The sequence below is a fragment of the Chiloscyllium plagiosum genome, chromosome 15 (assembly GCF_004010195.1).
Source record: "Chiloscyllium plagiosum isolate BGI_BamShark_2017 chromosome 15, ASM401019v2, whole genome shotgun sequence".
NCBI classification, from domain to species: Eukaryota; Metazoa; Chordata; class Chondrichthyes; order Orectolobiformes; family Hemiscylliidae; genus Chiloscyllium; species Chiloscyllium plagiosum.
Genome location: NC_057724.1, coordinates 26,531,785 through 26,550,101, shown reverse-complemented (window position 1 = coordinate 26,550,101; position 18,317 = coordinate 26,531,785). Strand labels below are relative to the sequence as shown.

At 41.2% G+C, this 18,317-nt stretch overlaps 1 long non-coding RNA gene across 1 annotated transcript in view; it reads left to right on the top strand.

Moving 5' to 3' along the window:
* The first annotated feature begins 6,664 nt into the window (after window positions 1-6,664).
* LOC122557150 overlaps window positions 6,665-18,317 on the top strand; it is a 29,085-nt gene continuing 17,432 nt past the window's right edge. Inside the window, exon 1 of the long non-coding RNA XR_006313757.1 lies at window positions 6,665-6,853. This is a non-coding gene — a long non-coding RNA (uncharacterized LOC122557150). The remainder of the gene's footprint in view (window positions 6,854-18,317) is intronic.

Below are 18,317 nucleotides of genomic sequence, written 5' to 3'. Positions count from 1 at the left end.
GCGTTTGGTATGCTTTCCTTTATTGGTCAGAGTATTGAGTACAGGAGTTGGGAGGTCATGTTGCAAATGTACAGGACATTGGTTAGGCCACTGTTGGAATATAGCATGCAATTCAGGTCTCCTTCCTATCAGAAAGATGTTGTGAAACTTGAAAGGGTTCAGAAAAGATTTACAAGGATGTTGTCAGGGTTGGAGGATTTGAGCTATAGGGAGAGGCTGAACAGGCTGGGGCTGTTTTCCCTGGAGCGTTGGAGGCTAAGGGGTGACCTTATAGAGGTTTACAAAATTATGAGGGGCATGGATAGGATAAACAGACAAAGTCTTTTCCCTGGGATCGGGAGTCCAGAACTAGAGGGCATAGATTTAGGGTGAGAGGGGAAAGATATAAAAGAGACCTAAGGGGCAACCTTTTCACCTTTTACATGTATGGAATGAGCTGCCAGAGGAAGTGGTGGAGGTTGGTACAATTACAACATTTAAGAGGCATTTGGATGGGTATATGAATAGGAAGGGTTTGGAGGGATATGGGCAGGGTGCTGGCAGGTGGGACTAGTTTGGGTTGGGATATCAGGTTGGACCGAAGGGTCTGTTTCCATGCTGTACATCGCTATGACTATGACTGTATGAGATTTCTTGCAATTTTCCCAACTACTTCCACACTTGTGATGTTAAGAGCAGTAAAAGCTTCTCACTGTGTGACTTTATTCACACAATGTCTCACATTCACAATGCAGAATGTTTGCCTTCTGGATGAAGGTTCCATGCTGAATCTTTACTCTGGTCAGTCTTGCTGCTCAACTCATATACGTGCTTGTGTTAATGCTGGTTTCTGGCATACTTGCAGCTGCCAGTGCATAAACATTTTTTTTGTAATGTTGTTAGATTAGATTAGATTACTTTACAGTGTGGAAACAGGCCCTTCAGCCCAACAAGTCCACACCGACCCGCTGAAGCGTAACCCACCCCTATCCCTACATTTACCCCTACATTTACCCCTTACCTAACACTACGGGAAATTTAGCATAGCCAATTCACCTGAATTGAACCCGGGTCTCTGGCGCTGCGAGGCAGCAGTGCTAACCACTGTGCCACCGTGCTGCTCACTTCTATTTTAGCCTCTTGCATTGGTGAGGCCAGAATCCTTTCATACCACATGACTAGCATTTTTCTTAGAAAGCAGGGTTGTATTATGTCGTGTGCAACAGATTTCAGGTCCTGCGCTGTGAACTTTCTTTCCACTTGCTGGCTACTGCACTAATACTGGTAAATGTATTTAATACTTGCAGATGGTGTCCAGCCCTAATGGTTTTCTATGTTCTGCCATCATTAAGTAATGTTTCAATGTCATGACCTTTTATTTTCTCAGAGGTTATTTTGGAGAAATATTTACTCAGCATTGTAGCTATGACCAGATCTATTTTCTTCTCAGACAATTCAAGCACTGACAAATCATAATCGAAGTTGTCACAACACCTATTGCCAAATTGATCAATTAACTCTTTTTAAGCTTTAGCCTTCAAGACACCAGCTCTGCATAAAGAATTCTAAAGTTCGTTTTTATATGAAGCTGATTCTCAAGCATTTTCCATACCTTAGCAGGATCACTCTGGCTCTTTTTCTGATGCTTATCCTGTGCAATGCAAACTTATTTTCAATGCATTCTCAACTGGATTTGCAACAGCTAAAGCCAAAGAGCATAGCTCCATCTTCTGTTTTAAAAAGTCTGAATTTTCTGTAGCCTTCTGATTCATGCTGGGGAATTTGGAAGACAAATCTGATGTTCCATCGCTTTTGCAATTATTGCTGATTCCTTTGGGTTGTTTGTTTCCTTCTGCGCTGTTTTTGGTTTGACATTTTTTAATGTGATGCAAGTACAATACACACTCGTTGTTTTGATTATGGTGTAATGGAGTAATTCTAATTTTGCACTGCTTTGTACAAATCAAGAACCATCATTCTGCACCATATTGTTCTAGTGTTGTTTTTAAATGCAACAGATTAAGCAACATGGATTAAGTTTGCTTAATCTCAAAATTCATAAACTGAGAAAACAATTTGCATTTACAAATAATCTATGTTTTTCAACCTCTGCTGGTATGCTTCTTGCTGAACCACGTATGGCGCATGGGTTGCATCCTGGTTCTCAGTTCATCAGTATATTAAGAGCTTAAAGTATTACAGCACTTGAAACAATGAAAGTGTCAATAAGCAAAATGCAGTCTGAGCTGGAATTGTTTTCAAAATGACTGAAACAAATCACTCAGACCTGTACATCCTGTGTGATTTACATCTTTTAGAAAATGGTACAGATCAGGATGGAAGTCACCTGTGGATTTTTGAGCTTAGAAACTAATTGAAGCCAAGCATGGCGTCACTATAAGGAAGGAATTGTATTACATGGAACTGCTTTTCAGCAGAAAATAGCAGAATATTTTTTTTTGCAACAGCAGAACTATAAGATGCTCTATCTCCTTGTTTTTCTCCCATCCTTTTAAGACAGCGTGTCGTGGATTTTTTTTAAAAATGGACACATTTCTATTGACTGAGAACTCAAAAACATTTTTTGATTTTCCTACTGAGGAGATACAATCAAAGAGCAAAGAACAATACAGCACCAGGTCCTTTACTCCTCCAAGCCTGTGCCGAAACATTTTGCCCTTCCGACACATTTTGCCCTTCCATACTAAAACTGTCTTCATTTACAGGATTCATATCCCCCTATTCTCTCCTATTCATGTATTCATCCAGGTCTTCTTGAATTCTGCTATTTGTGTCTGCTTTCACCACCTTCTCTGACAGTGCGTTCACACCCTTTGTGTGAAAAATGTGCCTCACACACCTTTTTCTTAAACTCCACCCCGCCCCCTTTCCAACAACACCTTGAACCTGTGTCCCCTAGTGATTGACCCCTCCACCCTGGGAAAAAGCCTCGTATGTTCAACTCTATCCAGGTCATTCACAATCTTTTAAACTTCTGTCAGGTCACCTCTCAATCTCCTGCATTCCAGTGAAAACAAAACTATGCAACCTTTCTTCACAGCTAAAAGTCCCCTATGCTAGGCAACATCTTAGTAAACTTTTCTGTACCCTACTCATTAATCAAATAACTGTACTCTCAAGTTAAAACTAACACTTCAACAACACTAGACTTTTAAAACTGCATTTCTTGATTTTTTTTTTCTTGGATGTTGTCCCCTTTTAAAACTTAACACTTGCGTTTTTGTGTGTTTTGTTTGATGTTATGTTTTGTTACATTTCTTGTGTCAAATTAATCTTTCTTTCACTCAAACAAACCTTAATTTAAGATCCTTAATTTTGATGAGTTCCACATTTTTATTGAAGTGTGATATGGCTATGTGCTTAAAAGAAAATCTGAAATATTTGTTACAGCAATGGAGGAGGTTAAAACCATGGGAATGAATTCAACACCTAACCTGGTCATAACGTTGGGACAGTATCTAATAAAGTTTGTCATGTTTATCATGTGAAACATTTACCTGCTATCTTCATAGGTGATCTAATTTGCCAAAATTTACCAAGATCCTGTTACAATTTTTACATGTCTTTCCATGAATTTTCCTAATCCAACTCTGTTCTTAATGTCATTACTCAGAGAGTTTCTGTTCCGAAGAACAGAAAATTTTCAAGTTCAATCCATGTTGAATCAACATTAAGTATTTCTCCATAATGTAATTATACTGCACATTAAATATGGCCACAAATGTATTGAATTGCTAGCACCCAATTTATTTTAGTGGCAGTACTTTGTATTAAATATGCCTTGAACCACTAATTGAAGATGTCTTCCTTCTATATGGTGTCATGGGTGGAAGTAAAATGTTCCATTAATGACAGACATAAATTATTGAAGGCAAACAACAGCTGCACATGATTTCAATGTCTCTCATTTTCCTAATGTTGTCCCACATGTGTAAAATAGAGCAAGCTAGTACTTAGCACAATATGTGAATGAAGCAGCGATATTTATGGCTGTATAACTACACTGATTGATTTCTCTTGTTTTAATAGAGAACTCTTAACAGCAATACAACCAACTCTTCATTCCCTGAATTTATGTTTCATTGTCTTTTTAAATTAAATCTTGAATTAAATGTTACACCTTAGCTGTTTGAAGATGTATTTCAATCACATATTCATATGTAATAGCCTTATTTCAGTGTTAGCATTGATAGTAATAGGAGAACAACACAGTACAATGAAGCCTACTTGGCATTTTATCGTCTCCCACACATGAGTGATCCTGCTTTTCTCTGTCTGACTCCCTGATCTTCTTGGAGGGAGTAAGATGCCTGATGTCCACAAACTCCTATCCAGAATTGTCATCATCTCGGGCTAATATTTCCTGAGCTGAGAAAAAAGGAGGAATTAAGTCCGATTGAAATGAATGCAAGAGCACTTAATGGTCCTACATGAGCTGAGGAAGTGGTGACGTGTCCTCAAGAAGAGTGAATAGTTGTATAGGATAAGGTGAGTGATAGTTCTCAAGTGTCCATGCTGGTTGGCAATGTTGACGGTTATAGTCCATCAGTCTTGACAAGAGGCATGTGCAGTGGCAGAGTTAGTGAGTGCTGGCCCTGTGAGTTTGAGCTGGCACTTAGCTCTGCGGGGGGGGCCTCCTTGAGGAAATTCTGGATGCCCCACTTCACGTGGGATGATGAACTGATCTATAGTGCCATTGTCTGCCGAGGATGCCTGGGACTGATATCATGGCTTCCTGTGGCAGTTCAAAGGGGAGAGCTGGTTCTCTTATAGAGTCATAGAGATGTATAGCATGGAAACAGACCATTCAGTCCAAGCCATTCATGCCGACCAGATATCTCAACCCAATCTAGTCCCACCTGCCAGCACCCTGCCCATATCCCTCCAAACCCTTCCTATTCATGTACCTATCCAAATGTTGAAATTGTACCAGCCGCCACCATTTCCTCTGGCAGCTCATTCCATACATGTACCACCCTGTGTGTGAAAAAGTTGCCCCTTAGGTCTCTTTTATATCTTTCCCCTCTCACCCTAAACCTATGCCCTCTAGTACTGGACTCCCCAATCTCAGGGAAAAGAATTTGCTTATTTATCCTATCCATGCCCCTCATAATTTTGTAAACCTCTATAAGGTCACCCCTCAGCCTCCAACGCTCCAGGGAAAACAGCCCCAGCTTGTTCAGCCTCTACCTATAGCTCAAATCCTCCATCCCTGGCAACATCCTTGTAATCTTTTCTGAACCCTTTCAAGTTTCACAACATCTTTCCAATAGGAAGGAGACCAGAATTGCAAGCAATATTCCAACAGTGGCCTAACCACTGTCCTGTACAGCTGCAACATGACCTCCCAACTCCTGTACTCAATACTCTGACCAATAAAGGAAAGCATACCAAATACCTTCTTCACTATCCTATCTACCTGCACTCCAAGGTCTCTTTGTTCAGCAACACTCCCTAGGACCTTATCATATCCAAAACATTGTCCAAGACCATGTTCACATTTCAGTCTGTGAAACAGAGAGAAGCTTGCCTTTCTTCTGAGGCATTTCTTCATCATTGAGGGTCGAACAATACGCTGTGAGAGGTTATACTTGTCTTGCAGCCTCTGAGCTGGTTTACAACTAGAATTTAGATATGGTTCCAGAGACTTTGAAACTAGAAGGTCCTGGCAGTGGTGGGCAGTTTTGTCTCACTTACTGCAAGATTCTCTGAGAAATGTGTCCTACATCATGGTTGCACAATTCAATGGTTTTCAACTGGCCCTGTGAGAACTGTCAAAGTGTGCAGTGAAACTTGGCACAAATGTAATGAAAACAATGGCACAAATGTAATGAAAACAATGTGAAACCACACTTAATCCACTGAGTTGGCCAAATTGCCTGTCTAGCCACCACTCCATCATGTCAGAGATGTTTAAGGGGATTCAGGCTAAGGGAATGCCCCCGTGAGGATGGACAGCGACCCTAGTGCAGACCCGGCAGTGGGTCTGATTAAATCTCTGGGCATACCCATGGGCCATTTTGAGGAAGGTGTTGTCCCGTAAGTTACAGCGAGTTATGAAATGAGCTGTCCCTTGTCCCTGTTTATCAGCAAGCCGCAGTGTGATGGTCAGACAGATCAGGCTGAGGGTGCTGATGGTGATGGCTGTCACGAGCAGCTGGATCCATTCTTGGTGGTTGGAGTGGTGTCTTCCTCTGTGTGGTCCTTGTTCATTGGTTGTGGAGCCCACTTGTAGCGGGTGGCATGTGTCCATTCAGGTCGTCCTTCCAGTTTCACAGCAGTCCAGGTCATCATTCGGATCAGATACTGGCCTTTCTACCTTGTTCTTGCAGTCTACATATTTACCATGCCTTTTCAGGGTGCTCTTGTTCATTTTCAGCCCCGGGCCTTCCTCACCACATCGTTGGGGTTACCCAGCTCCCACCGCTGGCATCTCCCATGGCGTCCTGGATGTCTTGAGATGATGTCTAAATGCCGTATTAGGTTTCGAGGGGAAAAAAAACAGAGATAGAGAGCTAACAGCACACAGGTAGTGAGTGTTGACAGGTTAGGCAATAAAGTTACTCAAGCGTGTAATCGCTGACTGCAAAGTACGCAAACACCAGCACTGAACAAACACAGCCAGATGGGACACCTGACATTGACAAAGCAGCACTCGGTAAGCGCAGAATAAGCAGGCACACCCAAAACAAACACTTCGAAACCACAGGACACCACAACCCAGTGGGCCCGAGTCAATGTTGTTCGAGCTGTGGATCTAACAGTAGTAAAGTGAGAATTTGATGAGCGATCTCCCCAACGTATATTGTGCCTAACTTTCTCTGCCCGACCTTCTTTCTCCAGGCTAGAACAGGTTCGTGACAGACGTTCTGACTCAGTGAATCACGCGTGGGCCAAATTAGGGTTTGTCGCAAAAATTTCAGGTAATTAATTTGGCACAGGTGACGACTTCCACAAGCCCAGTCCACGCGGTTTAGGACCGAATTACCGGCTGCCAGTTAACTTACTTTCCCACCAGATGACCTCCTCGGGGCCAGACGTGGCAGCTTAAAAGTCAGTTAACAATTTAGGAGCCAAGTGCTCACCTCCACAGGCCAGAGTCACTACTCACCTTCCAAATTGCAGCAGCAATTAGTTAAATTTGAAAATAAATTTAGCCGCTTACCAGACTACCTCCTCAGGCCAAGTTCTGGCAGCAATTTAGGAGACCAGTGCCCACCTCCACAGGCCAGGGTCACTACTCCATTTCCGAATTACAGTGGGTGAAGCCAATTCACCGCAGATCAGAATTGTGGCCACCCTCCGCAGTCGTCCAGCCTTTCTCTGGTCTGACCCGCTGGGCAGGGCTGGCCGCCAGGTACCAATTGCGTTAAATTTAAAACGTGAGATTCGCTTCCCCTGTTGAAAGAGAAAAGAAAGGGCCTGCCGACCAATGCCAAACTGTCGGAGAAATTTACCCAATAGGTTAGAAATCACAAAACACAGCTCGAAGTGAAATTGACAAACAGTTTATTGCAAGCCGTATAACTGGAAGAGAAATTGACTAGACTGACAGTCTGCACAGGTAGATCAGATTTCTCCCCCCCAGAGCTGAGGATGCGACCAGTTTTATAGTAATGCTGCACAATGACACTGATTAAGAAATGGGAAACTACAATGTTTCCGGAAATGGAATAATCTAGTTGCAAGGATGCTAATTAGAAAACAGTTTATCGGATGAATGTCCTGTTCCTTCACACAATACAACATCCTGGCAGTATCATGGGTCCATTCATCTTCACAAGTAGGTGTTAATGTCTCTTCTGAAGTGGTGAGGTGCTTCCATTGTCCTGTTCCTGGAGCATGTCCTTGCTGGTGCCTGTCTGTATGTCCTGCTCTGTGTGGCTTGGGTATTGCTGGGTTGTGAAACTGCCCTTAGGGCTTTGAGATATCTGTGGTGCTCTGTCATGTCCATGGGAGCTTAAAGTGTATTGTCTTGTCTGCGTGCCGTCTGATTCAGCTTGTGAGCTGCTCGGGAATTCTGGGTGTTCTGGGACGGTTTGACCAATTTTGCTTTTGTGGGCCTATCCTGGGTTAGCAAATCTTTTCCCACACAAACATTTGTGTCATCTTAAATAATATTACACCTCACCAAAATTAAAAGTCTTAAAATACGTGACAATTTATCATTAAATTATAAGTGAGGTATCAGTCTTTCAATTCTAAACTAGGAAATTCCAATACACAGGTGGCCAAAGGGCAAACTTGAAATCTTGTGGTATATTTTATTATAGAACCATAAAAAGCAAGCATGATGTTCATGCACTTGTAAAACTGCTTGAAAAGTTGGCATTGGCAGACCCAGATTTCCCATTAACCTGGTAAATTGCAATTTACTCTACTTTGTGTTATAGAACATAGAAGATAGAACAATACAGTATAGAACAGGCCCTTCGGTCCTCGATGTTGAACCGACCTGTGAACTATTCTCAGCTCGTCCTCTGACACTATCCCAAAATCATCCGTGTGCTTATCTAGGGGTTGTTTAAATCTCCCTGATGTGGCTGAGTTGACTACATTAGCAGGTAGGGCATTCCACACCCTTACCACTCTCTGCATAAAGAACCTGCCTCTGACATCTGTCTTAAATCTATCACCCCTCAATTTGTAGTTATGCCCCCTTGTACACGCTGACGTCATCATCCTAGGAAAAAGACTTTCACTGTCTACCCTATCTAATCCTCTAACCATCTTGTATGTCTCTATCAAATCCCCTCTCCGCCTTCTTTTTGCCAATAAGAACAGGTTCAAGTCTCTTAGCCTTTCCTTATAATACCTTCCCTCCAGACCAGGCAGCATGCTGGTAAATCTCCTCTGCATCTTTTCCAATGCTTCCACATCCTTCCCGAAATATGGGGACCAGAACTGTACACAATATTCCAATTGTGGCCGCACTAGCCTTTTGTATAGTTGCAGCATGATATTGCGGCTTCAGAACTCAATTCTTCCATGAGTGAAACCTAACACATCGTATGCCTTCTTAGCAGCACTACCAACCTGGGTGGTAACTTTCAGGGATCTATGTACATGGACTCCAAGATCCCTCTGCACATCCATACTACCAAGAATCTTTCCATTGACCCAGTAATCTGCCTTCCTGCTATTCTTCCCAAAGTGCATCACCTCAAATTTAGCTGCATTGAACTCCATTTGCCACCTCTCAGCCCAATTCTGCAGTTTATCCAAGTCCCCCTGCAACCTGTAACATTCTTCCACACTGTCCACTACTCCACCGACTTTAGTGTCGTCTGCAAATTTACTAATCCATCCACCTTTGCCTGCGTCTAAGTCATTTATAAAAATGACAAACAGCGGTGGTCCCAAAACAGATCCTTGTGGCACTGGACTCCAGGCTGAATATTTTCCATCAACCACCACTCACTGCCTTCTTTCAGAAAGCCAGTTTCTAATCCAAGCTGCTAAATCACCCTCAATCCCATGCCTCTGCATTTTCTCCAACAGCCTACAATGTGGAACCTTATGAAAGGCTTTACTGAAGTCCATGTATACCATGTCAACTGCCCTACCATCATCTACATGCTTGGTCACCTTCTCAAAAAACTCAATGAGATTTCTGAGACATGACCTGCCCTTGACGAAACCATGTTGACTATCTGAAATGAAATTGTTGCTTGCTAGATGACTATAAATCTCATCTCTTATAATCCTTTCCAAAATCTTTCTTACAACTGAAGTAAGGCTCACTGGTCGATAATTACCTGGGCCATCTCTGCTGCCCTTCTTGAACAAGGGCACAACATTTGCAATCCTCCAGTCCTCTGGTACTAAACCTGTAGACAATGACGACTCAAATATCAAAGCCAAAGGTTCTGCTATCTCCTCCCTCCCACTCAGCCCAGGGGACTTGTCTACTTTCACTCCGTCTAGAATTGATAACACCTGTTCGTAACTAACCTCGATCCTTTCTAGTCTAATATCTCATACCTCATTCTTCTCCACAATATTCTCCTTTTCCTGAGTGAAAACCGATGAGAAATGTTCATTTAGCACCTCTCCGATCTCCACAGGGACCACACTCAACTTCCCACTTCTGTCTTTGATTGGCCCTATTCCTACCCTAATCATCCTTTTATTCCTCACATACCAATAGAAAGCTTTAGGGTTCTCCTTTATTCTATTTGCTAAAGACTGCTCGTGTCCTCTCTTTGCTCTTCTTAACTCTCTCTTTAAATCTTTCCCAGCTGATCTGTAACTCTCCATCGCCTCATCTTAACCATCTTGCCTCATCAACACATAAGCCTCCTTTTTCTTTGTAACAAGAGATGCAATTTCTGTTGTAAACCACAGTTCCCTTACCTAATCACTTCCTCCCTGTGTGACAGGGATATACCAATCAAAGACATTCAATATCTGTTCCTTAAACCAGCTCCACATTTCCATTGTTCTGATCCACTAAATTTCAATTATGTATCCATTCAATTATTTACTTCAAGTTATACTTGCAAAAGTTTTGTTACAAATCTGAAATATTATCTGCGAAAATCAGATGTCTGAACTGAATGTAGTGTGTTGAACAGATTTAGGACCATGCATTGTTAGAAATGGTTGAGTTGAGTTGACTTTGAACATTCTGTGCTTGCAGTGAAAGATGATGTATTTTTTTCCAATGTAGTTGAAATGCATTTGATTTTTTTCACTAGTTGTATGCATTATATCGCCAGCCTCTCCAGTAACGCTGTAACTATAGCAAATACAAGTAAATATGTTGATAAGCAAACATGATTTGGAGATGCCGGTGTTAGACTGGGCTGTACAAAGTTAAAAATCACACAACACCAGGTTCTAGTCCAACAGGTTTAAATGGAAGCAGTAACTTTCAGAGCGCTGCTCCTTCATCAGGTGGTTGTGGAGTACACAATTGTAAGACACAGAATTTATAGCAAAATTCTGTGTCTTACAATTGTGTACTCCACAACCACCTGATGAAGGAGCAGTGCTCCAAAAACTAGTGTTTCCAAATAAACCTGTTGGACTATAACCTGGTGTCGTGTGATTTTTAACTTTGATAAGCAATCAATTCAACTGAAAAAAAAAGTGGGTGCGCTGTGGAATCTTTCTTTTGTTTTGTTTTGAAGTGTGCTATGTTACTGAAAATTTGGAAACCACTGGCATAACAAAAACAGAGAAGTGGACAGTCACACAAGATGATTCACCTCAGGCTATGGTGAAGTTGTCATGAAAAGTCTCACTTGCCACCAAACTTTAAATGGAAATGGGAAATTTTCAGACCAATGCCTTATTTTAAACAAGTTGAAAATATTAGCAGGAGGATGTTGAGAATCCAAATACAACCTCCTGCCCTTAAATATCTTGGAATGTTGTAGGGACAATGTTCTGTGCTATGAAGTCTTGCACAAAAGTTTAATTTCTACACAAGTAGAAATCAAAATCCATTATTATAAATGTAGCCAGTTCAATTGATAAGTTAGGCAGCCTTGATGGCAGAATCATATTTGGAACTTGAGGTGAATCAACAGTCAGTTAAGTATTGCATTAATTACTTTCAGTCTACCAGAATTTCATTCACTGACCTGCTGTGCTGTTCCAGCAATAAAGTTTCAACCTTAATTACTTTCAGTCTACCAGAATTTCATTCAGCAAAGGTTGTTTACAGTGGTATTAGCCCTAATTTATGACATGTGAAAAAAATAGCCCAAAGACAATTGCTGGTCTCTTCAAGACAGTACAATCATTATACAATGCCCAGAAGGTCTTCAGTAACATAAGCATTAGTGCGTGTTCCACAGATTAGTAAATTCTGCAAGCAGATCTGGTTGAAGGAAGATATATAGGCAATTATCCATTCACTGTTGTTGCTACTTCTGCTTATTTGCAGCCCCGTCACCTATTTCTAAACTTCATTAATATTTTGGGCATTGATTCCTAGAGTCTGTTTTCACAGCTGTCAGCTGCACACATAGTCCAGATTGTATCCTGCAGCTCTTTCAATGTAATTACTGTTTAATACTGAACAACAAACTACTTGATCAGTCAGCGTTGCAGTATACGTAATCTTTCCAAAATCTAACAAAGTTTTCTGTGGTGAAGTTCCTTGGTAACAGCCAATTTCAATTTTTGTACCTATATTGTCAGATAATTATATTGGTTTCTTACTGTGTAAAAAGACTTGTATAAAGCACTTTGCTTGGTGGTAATCAGCAGAACTGGATTTCATCTCATCAGAGTATTTTGGTTATGGTGAATAGGCTGAACTTTTAACTACTGACTGTAATATCTGTATTCTTTAAGATAGAGGTCTGTATAAGGTGTAATCAGGTCCTTAAAAGGAAAATCAAGATGGGAAAATGCCAGTAAACACATTTAACATATATTAATCCAGGGATAGATCCTTTCCCAGTTCTGTATAAATATATCATCCTTAGATACATGGTGGTTTCTCCCACTCCCCTCTCCCTAGTGGAGCATAAGGACTGATGAGAAAATACAGTGAGAATGAGGAAAAATATAATTCTCGACATTGAGAAGGATTTTACTGATTTTTCCTTCTAAACCATAACTGGAGAATTCAGACTCTCGTCATTGAGTGACATTTACCTTCTTTCCATGTATTTGCATCTCATTAAAACCCCACTCACCTTCTTTATGCGTGGTTTCCAATTCTCTCCTTTATTGAGAAACAAGATAGAGCAAATCCTTATGTATAAATAGAGTGGGTACCTGATGGATGAAGATTACAGAAGGCTTGACTCCGCCATCATGCAACTGCTTCTTCAAAGCAATGTTCCAAAAAGCTCCATGACTATTCTCCTCTTTAACCTCCTCACATACATGTACACCAGCATCAGCAAATCACCAGCATTATGTTTTATCTTGGACCAATTCAAGTACCACTTCAGCCCTTCAAAACTTTACTTTGGAGCTGAGCTACACCTACCACTCTCTGCTCATTCCTGAAGAAGGGCCTGTGCCCGAAGCGTCGAATCTCCTGTTCCCTGGATGCTGCCTGACCTGCTGTGCTGTTCCAGCAATAAAGTTTCAACCTACCTCTTGTACACTTCTGCCAGGTTGCCTTCTGCTAAGGAACACACAAGCACAAGCAGTTACCAGTCTGAAATTGAATTTAAACTCATATCTTTTAAACTTGTTTCGCTGTTTTGCAATTTTTTATTCAGGCTCATATGGCTGAATCAACATTGAATCTGGAGGACTGTACAGTGGTTAATCAGAAGGTGAGGTGTTGTTTCATGAGCTTGTGTTGAGCTTCATGGCAACATTGGAGTAGGTTGAGGTCAGAGCAGAATGTGTGAGCAAGAGGGTGAAATAAATGACTAATAACTGGGAATTTGGGGGTCCTTTATTCTTCAATTTCTTTTATATTATGTGTCAGTTTGAAACTTGTTTGTCATGTTTCTGTTTTCAGACAGTGTTTGATCTGCAAAAACACCCTTTTCTTTTACCAAAATCATTAGCACTCCTTTTCCTTTTTTAACACCTTCTTCATCTTTTAATCTCTTCCCCCTTCTACCCAATCCCAGCATCATGTTCTTTTTGTTCTTCCATCTCAATCCCTCTTTGAACAACAAAGTATTTCTACCTCCATTCCTTCATCCTGCATTTCTACCTTTCTCCAGAATCATATTTAATTTGATCCATTTAACTCTGTTTCTTAATTCACAGAATTGACAAAATCGCCTGTCTATTTAAAACATGATCTTCATTTCAGATTCTCAGCCTCCGTAGCATTTTGCTTACATTTTGTTTTATTTATTTCTAAGAATTAAGATCTGATAGGTAACAATTTAAATCCAATTTCAGATTGCTAGGATCTGAAATGATATAACATATGATATACTGTTCATATATAGTCATTGAAGAGAAAACCTAGTTTATAGCATAGTTTATTTGCTTCACTAAGCATTGGTGTTTCATTTCAGTTTATGAATGCAATTTGGAGATGCTCTCCCAACTATCAGTATATTCAGGACATGTTTTCGTCATCACAATCTATACATTATCTTGTGGAACAAATTGCTTGCCTATTATAGAATATAACTGATTTTCATTGAAGAAAGGGAAGGTAATCTACTCTGCCAGGTCACTATCCAGAGACACATTTCTGCACCTTATCTTTGAAACATCGTCCTACCTTTTCTGCTTTAGGTTGACAGGACTACTTTTATGTTTACAACTTTGCCATCCTTAGAAGGGAAAAATCCATACCAATCATTTGAGTTACACTGCTGCCACCAGGATTAAAAAGAAAGCTAAAAATCACACAACACCAGGTTATAGTCCAACAGGATTATTTGGAAGCACTAGCTTTCGGAGCAACGCTCCTTCATCAGGTGGTTGTGATGAAGGAGCAGTGCTCCTGATGAAGCACCTGATGAAGGAACAGTGCTCCCTCATCGCAGCCACCTGATGAAGGAGCAGCACTCCGAAAGCTAGTGCTTCCAAATAATCCTGTTGGACTATAACCTGGTGTTGTCATTTTTAACTTTCTACATCCCATTCCAACACTGACACCTCCAAATTATTAAAAAAATTGGAGTTGCAAAGCTGATGTAAACCTGCTCTGAACTGTTGCATATTTATAATATTGCTTTAAATCACAAAGTTTCTGTGACTTTATTTTGGATCAGAAAAGTATCAAGAAAAATTTTAAATGTGAATTTTACTGGTACTATTGGTCTCAAAAACAAATCTTAGAACATGACTGGTTCTTCACTGACTTAAACTAAACTGAGTTCGATAGAACTAGAGCAAAGATGGATTTGTTTAACTATGAAGTGGAGATAAAGAGGAAGTAGATGGTCATTGGTATTCTGAGAGAGAAATTGTGTCAAATAGGCATCGAATTGGTACTGGCATTATGACAGCTAAATGACAGAGACCAGAGACTGGCGAGGAGAACTAAGAGCTCTTTATAATGGTCTAGCAAAAGTGACAACAGTCAACAAGATAAACGTTTTAATTTAATTATTTATTATGGAGCGAGGTTGGAAACCTGCTCAGCAACTAAAATATCTGAATCGTTTTCTGATAATATAGCAGGTGCCAAAATTGGTAGTTTAAGAATCATGCAACAGTCAGGACAGAAGGTGACATGAAATGGTATTTGGGGTCATTGTTCTGTTGATTCCAACACCATGCATGTTCAACATTACTGTACAATTCAACCAAGTTTCCAGAATCTTTGATTACTTGTTTACCAGTTTAGGTTTGTAAGTAAATGTTCTTGATATGATAAGTAAAATTCTAATGCAAAAGAGTTGGAAAATTTCCCAAGTAACGTTTTCACTCCAGTAAGATTCTTCTTCAGTTCTGAAGTTGTCATGGTGCTTCAGTCAATTTGTTAATTCCACACTGGTAACAAGTCAAAGGTCAAGGATCCTCGATCATTATATATTAGATCCCCCTATCTGCCTGACTCAGTCATGCTTTCTTGTTTCATTGACCAACTGTCAAGTTTTATTCCACCTTAGGCATGTGATTGTAGCCTAGAAGAAAGCATCAAGGAAACTCCCCATTCTTGTGGAAGTTATTACAATTTGGAAAGATGATCTGCTGATTGCAGTCAAAATTGCTCTCAGTAAGTTCACAATATTCAATGCTGCCTCACAGTGCCAGAGACGCGGGTTCAATTCCTGTCTCGGGCAACTGTCTGTGTGGAGTTTGCACATTCTCCCTGTGTCTGCGTGGGTTTCCTCCGGGTGCTCCGGTTTCCTTCCACAATCCAAAAAAAATGTGCAGGTTAGGTGAATTGGCCATGCTAAATTGCCCGTATTGTTGGGTGAAGGGGTAAATGTAGCGGAATGGGTCTGGGTGGGTTATGCTTCGGCGGGTCGGTGTGGACTTGTTGGGCTGAAGGGCCTGTTTCCACACTGTAAGTAATCTAATCTAAAAAAAATTGAAATTGTGCCTTTTAGATAATTTCATACATAATTAGTGTAACAAATCTTTTAGATAAATTTTGTAATTGTACATGGCAGATGTGAAATTCTTGTACAGTGCTTTGAGCTCAGCTGTTAATTACACTGAGCTGAGAGTTAAAGGCACAGAGGAAATTTTGATCGTTACCTCAGTTCAAAGGCTTCTTCATTCAAAGTGCGTTTCATCAATTAAGTTCAAATGCTCAACTTGCGCAAGGCGCCAATTGATGAGTAGATTTTCTCAGGTGTTTTTAAAAACATCGGTTCATGAAGAGACATTCGCTGCCTGCCTTTCAAAAGTGTTCTTTGATGGCTTGCCCGTTATGAATAATGAATTCATCTATTACCCCTAGTCTGCAAACTCACATTCATTACCATTTGAAAGAAAGGCTGCTCAACTTCTCAGTAAACATTGATCTAATTAGCGTCAGAGTGCAGGCAACAACGACCAGCTAGCTCTTAAGAAATCTATTAATTAAATCGGTCAATTCTGCTTGTTGACTCGTTACCCTGCCTTTCAGATGCAGGTAGCTGTTCCAGGAGATTCTTGTTATCTGTTGATGGTAGGGAAACTTGAAAACAAACTAAGGTCTGAAAATCTACCTGAATAATCCTTAAATTCTCATTTTGTTTTATAAGGGTTGAAACCTCTACTTACATTTTGTAGAAATGCTGATATGGAGGATGAGAGTAGGTAAGAATATAAGGTTATCAGGTAGGCGCGACATCGAGGGCCAAAGGGCCTGTACTGCGCTGTATTTTTCTATGTTCTATGTTCTATAAGTCCATGTGCTATAACTTCCAGCTTTTCCATGTCTCTTGGGATCTGCCGTCTCAGCTGAGTACTCCCAGTGATGCATATCCATATACTAATCCCTTAAAATGCAATTTATTCATGATTCTTTTGTATAATTTCCACTGGGAGGGATAGAGGAGATGTTTCTGTAGGTGGTCCAGGAGAGTTCTACATCCAGTTTAGTGCTGAATTCCAATGTAAATGATCCTACTTGAAACAGTCATGATTTGGACACCTGGAAGTACTTAAGGATGCCCTCACAAGAACGGGGTACGATGCTCAACTTACACTGAAAGACTGGAGCGACTGGGCTTGTATACCTTTGAGTTTAGAAGACTGAGAGGGGATCTGATTGAGACATATAAGATTATTAAAGGATTGGACATGAAATATGTTTCCGCTGATGGGTGAGTGCCGAACCAGAGGACACAGCTTAAAAATACGGGGTAGACCATTTAGGACAGAAATGAGCAGAAACTTCTTCACCCAGAGAGTGGTGGCTGTGTGGAATGCTGTGCCCCAGAGTGCACTGGAGGCCCAGTCTCTGGATTCATTTAAGAAAGAGTTGGATAGAGCTCTCAAGGATAGTGGAATCAAGGGTTATGGAGATAAGGCAGGAACAGGATACTGATTAAAGATGATCAGCCATGATCATATTCAATGGTGGTGCAGGCTTGAAGGGCAGAATGGCCTACTCCTGCACCTATTGTCTATTGTCAACTCATCGATCACCAATTCCGACGTGCCACAGCAAGGAACCGTAATTACCTCCTCAGGAGTCAGACACATGCTGCAACCAAAAGGGTACCCTTTGTTGTTCAGTATTTCCCAGGAGCTGAAACATTACGCCATGTTCTTCATGACCTGCAACACATTATCAATGAGGATGAGCACCTCACCAAGACCTTCCCCATACCTCCACTATTTGCCTTTAAACAACTGCCAAACCTCAAACAGATCGTTGTTCGTAGCAAGCTGCCCGGCTCCCAGGACAACTCCATACAACCCTGTCATGGTAGGCGCTGCAAGATGTGTCAGAGTGTGGACATAGGTACCACCATTACGCAAGGGGACACCTCCCACCTTGTACATGGCAGGTACTCATGTGACTCAGCCAACGTTGTCTATCTTATACGTTGCAGGCAGGGATGCCCGGAGGCATGGTACATTGGGGAAAGCGAGCAAAGGCTACGACAATGGATGAATGGGCACCGCACAACAATCAACAGACAGGAGGGTTCCCTCCCAGTTGGGGAACACTTCAGTGGTCCAGGACATTCAGCCTCGGACCTTTGGGTGACAATCCCCTAAGGTGGACTTCGGAACAGGCAGCAACAAAACGTGGCCGAGCAGAGGCTGATAGCTAAGTTTGGTACCCATAGGGAGGGCCTCAACTGGGACCTTGGGTTCATGTCATATTACAGATGACCACCATTGCACTATACACACACACACTCACACATACACAGGCCCTCCTATTCACACATACACAAAGACGCGCGCACAGACACCCACACATACACACACACACACACACCCTTACAGACACACACACTCCCACACTCACA